This window comes from Streptopelia decaocto (genome assembly GCF_964273445.1).
Source record: "Streptopelia decaocto genome assembly, chromosome: 12".
Classification (NCBI taxonomy): Eukaryota; Metazoa; Chordata; class Aves; order Columbiformes; family Columbidae; genus Streptopelia; species Streptopelia decaocto.
In genome coordinates, this window is record NC_138667.1 from 8736700 (window position 1) to 8743327 (window position 6628).

The 6628-nt window shown below is 41.8% G+C and overlaps 1 long non-coding RNA gene across 1 annotated transcript; it reads left to right on the top strand.

Annotated features, from left to right (window-relative positions):
- Positions 1 to 2713: 2713 nt before the first annotated feature.
- LOC309445020 lies at positions 2714 to 5259 on the top strand. The gene is made up of 3 exons (XR_014185205.1): positions 2714 to 2756; positions 3083 to 3141; positions 5188 to 5259. It is a non-coding gene; the product is annotated as an uncharacterized lncRNA (long non-coding RNA).
- Positions 5260 to 6628: the final 1369 nt, after the last annotated feature.

Genomic DNA, 6628 nt, shown 5'->3' on the forward strand with positions numbered 1-6628 from the left:
GTCTGGAGGTGTACGGCTTCTGGCTCACTGCCAGCAGCTGTGCTTTAAGGCTTATCAGCTGTAGGATGTAAAACAACAAAGAGGGAGACTGCCACATTTAATGTGAAGTCTTTGAAGGGGGAATACACTTTGTGATATAGACGACTCTTTCCATGGAGCCTTTCAGGCTGCTCGGCAGTTATGAGGTTTTTATAGCAAGTCAAATTTCTTCACCCATCTGCTTGTCTGCTTATGAAAATGTATCCCTCTGGTGCACTTGTTACATTTCATTACTGTTAAATAAAATAAAAAGTCAACATACCATGCCCACTGGTTTAGTCATCTGTATCCACTTTTGATGAACTGCATCTCCCAGAAAATGAACGGAGATGCTCTGGACATAAATATCACCCCCTGTTACAGCTTCCAGGTCTCTAACAACAAAATCAACTTCATTAATGGTGAGTATAAAGGTAACACACACCAAATAGAACAGCCACACTGGGAAGTTTTCCGGGTGGAGATATGATGGATACATGATGCAGATGTTGTCTTTCATGAACAATTAAATTTCTCTTGATTACACCCTCTTGAGAAGGAAAAATAGAAAAGGAAGCAGTATTATTAATAGTCAGCTTCATTTCTGATTGCTTAAGTGCCTTTACTGAGATAAGATTCAGTAAAACAAGTCAGTAAAAACACTTGAATGGAAATGTTAGACAGAAATTTTCTTAGACCTCAGACATTCTGTACATCAAATAAATCTCTTGTCGTAGCAATCATCTGTGCTCCCTCTGCAATGCCATTGAGTAGCTCCTCTCCTCATGGATGAAAGAGTAGAACAACAGCCCCAACCTCTAGGGAGAGCCCCAAGGGCTTGCACTAATTTTTTCTTGTTGTCTTTAAGGTCTTAAAAACTAAGAATGCATTTTATTGTGCTACATATTAACAGTCAACCCCCAGTGGGAAAGTTAATTAAAATGGCCAATGCATCATGCTACCAATCATCCGTGTAGCGCTCAGTGCTCTCTGATCTACGGCTTCCTGAACATAATTCAGGCTGTACAGATGCAGGCACATACAGACAGCGAGACCTGTAAGATGGTCTTAGTCGGAGGTTCATCCTGTGTTACAAATATTAATTTTTGTAAAGACAAAAATGTCTAAGTCTAGTCCAATACCATGCCGAATAATAAGATGCAGCTAATGAAACTATTCTTTAGATTTAATACTAATCTCTTCCCCTTTTTTCTTTCTCTTTCCATGTATCTAATTATTTTCAAGTTTCCAGACCCACTTGCTTGAGGTACAAAGGGCTCAGTTTCATTCTGTTTTTCTTTCTGTGTCTTTCCATCATCTAGTAGTTTTTATTTTTCTTTTCATTGCTGGCATTTCTATAGCTGATCAGTGGCTGAACTATATTGTTAAAAACAGATTTTATAGCTTGTATGTAGGCACTAATATGGGTTTCAAATCCCAATTTAGGTGAGTGTGTTCTGCCTCTCTACACTTCATCATCTTATTTGGGAACGGTGTCCTCTTTGTCCCAAGCTGGTTTGCAGCTAATCAGCCACCACATTTCTGTGGCTGCTAAAGTGATTCCTGGGGCTACGTAATTTGAAAAGCATAGTGGTTTTCCTTCAGTATTACATGCTGTGTGAATGCAACTTGATATGCCATGTTCCTCATCTCATACGGAAAAGGCTTTTGTGCATGAGCCAGTCATCTAGGTGCTGCTCATGGGACTGTGAATTTTATTTAGCTGGATTTATTACAGAGTACTTACCACAGGCTGTGGGCAGCAGCACACACCTAGGCAATGCTAAGAATCAGTACTACGGTATGTAAACGTATGCATCCTTCCCAAACAAACTACTGTTTTTCCTTTAAATAGCCCTCCTGTTATAAAGTAATGATCAAAGCCACGGTCTCTTCGTAGGCAGCTGATGCTGCAGTCCTGCTCTGTGATGTATTCTGGGACAGTAACTCTCTTTCTGCAGGGGGTATCTTAGAGAGCTATGACTGCACTCTATCTGTTTATTTATAGGATCAAGATTAATGTAGTGTGGATGAAATACATGTTTATTTATAGGATTGTGGCTAATGTAGTGTGTGCATTCTACATCAGTAAACGTTAATGAATATTCCTCTGCATGAGGCTGAATAAGCAACTCGACTGTTGTGTTGTGCCCACACAAGCAAGCTGGGCACTGCAGCAGTGGCATGAGGAAATTTTGGCTCCACCACAGAACCCTGTGCACTGTTCCCATTACAGAGGCCAGAAGCCGATGTTTCCACAGTGAATAATGACTTGAGGTACTGAAATGTTCAGTGAGATTAGCCAGGGGTAACATTAAACCTGTGGGATGATACTGATAGTGCAGAATCCATTTTTTCCATGTAGTACCCTTTAGATTTAAGATATTTTTAAGAGCTTGACAAATAATTTATATCCTGAGTGTTTGGGGACTATGACAAGAATTATACCAGTCATCATAAAATGAGCAAGAGAGCAATGAAAGATCTGAAAGAAACCCTATGAACGATGATAACACAGCACGACTACCAGAACATAACCCAGTCCCTCTCCCTCAACCCAGCCTTTGCTGTATTTGCCTGTAGGCAGCAGATGACCAGGACCCTCATTACTGCGTGTGCAGAGCCCAAAGGCACAGCTGAGACCAAGAATTCATTTGCACTTGCCCAAGAGTGAGTGTAACCTCTTTGGCAGAGTAAAGAATTGAAATATGAATCACAAGGACCAAGGCAGGATTGCGGTATTCTTGTTTTTAACTATCTGCTTCTTTTATTGTAACCTACCCGCTTTGCCTTTTATGGGCTTTTCCTCTGCTAGTGACTGCAGCGTATCTGTAACTTGATGTGCTTCCATAGGATGTCCAGCATGTGCAGGGGCTGCAGGCCACGAGTAACTGCCCTCTACCTTTGGAAACATCTGGGAGAGGAGCAAAGGAGAGAGGGAAACTAGTCACCTCCTTCTTTGGAGATCTGTAAAGGCTTCTTTCCAATCCAAACCTGCAATTTCTATCTTTGTATATCTTGCTCTGTATGCGTTCCTGAAATTCTTGTTCTTTTTCATTTTCAGGCTGACTAACCTACGAAAGGCTCAAAAAGCCAACACAAAAACTTGTCCAAAAAATTAAGGTAAGTGCTCAATGATATGTAATAAATAGCCACAATATAACAGGCAAAGAAAAAGTATCATGATATACAGTCAGACAATGGGCTTTTCTTGCAAGTGCTTTTCAGTCTGTTGAAAGAGCAAAGAGAAGTGAGTTACGTTTTTGGATCTGAATCCTACCTGGAGACTTAGATTAGTTGGTGCAAGAGCCCAAAACGAGGGCAAGAGGTGATGTTTGTCCTTTATGGTCTTTCTGATGCACTGTACTTTTCAGTCTTTCCTGAGAAGAGTCACCAGAACCACCAGCTTTTGGGTGATTTTTATTTCAGTGTAGACGAGCAGGGCATGACTTGCTGCAGCTCTGTGTAAAGCCACTTTTAGCTGAGCTTGATCATGCCTGCAGAGCTGGACGTGCCAAGCTTTATAGCATCTTCATTTTACACAAAAGTATTTGCAATACTGGAAAAGAGAATTACAGAAAATCCAGAGAGCTGAATGGGAATTTGATTAAAACACCACAGAGCACAGCTGCAGTCTTCTGTTTGCCTCAGAGCTGGACAGCGACGACGAGGCACAAAGGTCTCATCTGAAAAGACGTCCCTCTCAGCTCAGCACCCCTGTTATTGCTGTGCAATGCAAATGCCTGTGCAGGATTGGCACCCAAGGGCTTCCAACCCCCAGGCAAGAATTGCTGTCAGAGCTCCTCTGCAGCTTTCTTTCACCCTGACAACTCCCCTTACAGCTTTCCAGCCACCCTACATGTTTAAATTCCTCAAGTAGTTTTGTGTGCAGTTCCTGCAAATTCATCTAAATGCAGGAGCACCTCTGCACACCTTCCCTGTCTGCTGTAGGCTGTCACACTTGGGCTCTGCACCGGCACAAAGTGCAGTAATAGCATAAAATATGCTGACGATCCTGGCTCTGAACCATGTTGGCACGGGTGATTAACAAGCTTTCCCGGTAATGTTTTGCTCTGCTCAGATAGATGGGAGGAAAAGAGAGGGCAATAGGGACTGATCTTGAAAATAAAGGACGGGGCATGTGCTATATTTGATGTACTGAACTGACATATTTGTGCATAGAATATTGGCTGAGAGAGCCCTGTCAGATCCCCTCTGGCTGAAAGGGAGAAGTGTCTTTGGCTGCAACTTGTATGTGACCTTGGGGAATCGCCTGCAAAGGTGTCTGGCTGGCAGATGCATCCTGAGAAGACGGACACATCCTTTATGTACCCTTTTGAGGAGCCTTTAAGCCAGACCTTGCTCTGGCCTGTTCCTGCCTCTTCCTTTCTCCCTCTCAACTCTTTGCATCATTGCTAAAACCTCCCAAGTGTGAAATACTATAAGGAACCTGCTCTGCAGCTGTTTCTCCTGGCATGATCACTCTTGGAGCTTCAGGATTGTAAAGGGAACATATTGTGCTGGGAAAGTAGTTCTGGTCCCTGGCCACAGTTTGGGAAATAAGACAGAGCGCTTCCTGCAGGCAACTTTATTAGATAACTTGAGAAGAACAAAAGCTACCAGCCAGGAATCATGCTGCTTCGGAGCCCCACAAGAGCTCCTTCCCGGGGTTCTGTGTAACGTCACCATGCTTCGTTATTCCCCATTAATATTTTATCAAGCAGAAGAAGGAAGTTTCCCTTTGAAGTTTTACACTAGTAAATCGGCTTCTTATTATAGCATTAAAATAGTAGCAGTTTTGCTTGGGGGAAAGGGAGGCAGGCAGCCCAGCTATAAATACTCTTTTGGAGCGGTTAATAACTTTAGGAATAAGCAAGTGCTACAAACTAGAAATTTACTTTCTGTGGCCCCTAAAGCTGAACCTACAACAGCTCTGATCTTGTTAGTTCGTTCTTTCATCCTTTCTGAGCCTGATGCAAGCCCTTGTGGGAGCACTTCAGGGCTAGATGGTACCAAGTACTAACGGTACCATAAAAAAGAACATTTTCAGGATGATGTGCTGGCCTAGCTGGGAACAGAGACAGAAACATACTGGGCTTAGATCTAACTTTTTCTATCAATTACTGTAATACAGGAAAATGTGTATAGACCTTTATTGTGTTGTTACAGCTGGCCAGGCTAAAAGCTTGTCTGGGAGAAAATCTTTTTCCTAGTGGACACTAAGGAAAGCACTTTGTCTGGTAAGTATAATAAAAACTGACCATCACACAGTCTTGTAAAGATGAAAAGTGTTGTAAAAGTGTCACTACCTGTTATGGGGCTTATATGAGAGATTTGTAGCCATAGACATAAGCTGCCCATAGGGAGTACACTGGGAATGTGGGAAAGGGGATTGTACTTACAAGCAGATCGGACATACAGATCCTGGTGTAATCCTTCCTGTGAAGCACTTCTTTGAGATCTCTGTTATCAGTGGCAAGACAGGACAATCTAAATACAGACTCATTTGATCTACAGGGTTATCTCTATTTTCAGGATCAAAATAGGTCTCAGCAGGACAGTTCATCTGTAATCACAGAGAGGGAGTCAAACCCCTTCACTCTTTGGATCAGTGTAAACACCATTACTGAGACTGAGCAAAAGTTGGACTTATTTGCTTGATAGACAGGAAAAAAAAAATGGAACCCTTTAATAAAAACTGGTTGTCCAAGCAGTGTTTTGCAATGAAATCCGTTTTGATGGGTTTTGCTGAAAAGAAAACTTCATGCTGATCAGCCGATGGCAAGTTTAATTTTGTCTTTTTTTCCCTCAGGAGGCCTTGTCTGCCCCATTTCATTATCTCTTTGCAATTTGTTTTTTTTTTGGGAAGGACTTTTTTGTCATTGCTTTTTTAACTACATGTTTGCATAGCTGCTGGCATAACCTTAAGTGGATCTGTCAGTGACTATCTCACAAACTGCTAACGAGGATGAGTCCTGTGCAGGCGCGGGAAAGTGCTTGGGAGTCTCAGACTTGATGCTGTTCCCTAACAGAGCTCCTGCCCATTTTCAACCCAGCTGAGACCCCGATCTTTCCTGGCTGTCGCCAGCATCGTTCTGGGGAAAAAACCCTGTCATTATGCAGATTTCTTGTGTATCTTCAAAGACCTCTAATGTTTAGAGCTCAAAGTTGGTATGTCTTGTCCCTTATTATATCTAACTAATGTCTCATCCTTAACAAAAATGAACAGGGTAATCCTTTAAATTAATAACTTAAGGAATCAGCAATAATCTAGATGCTGCGATTTGCTTTCTACTTTGAAATTTGGCTTAGCAAACTGTGTACCTTCAGCTCCTCTGCTAGAAAATGGCCAGAAGATCCCTTTTGAAGTGACAGGCTCTTTTATGGCTCTTTATCTGTTAATAGTATTTATAATCTAACGGAAAACAAATTTCCAAATCTGTTTGAAATATTTCCAAGCTGCTTATCGTGATGAAGCATTATAATCCAGCACTAATTCACATTAGCCAAGGGTTGGATTTCAATTAATAGTCACAATACTTAAGTTTATTTAGCTAAACTATTGGCACTGACATCATGTTCATAAAATCAGCATGTGGTTGCACAGCTT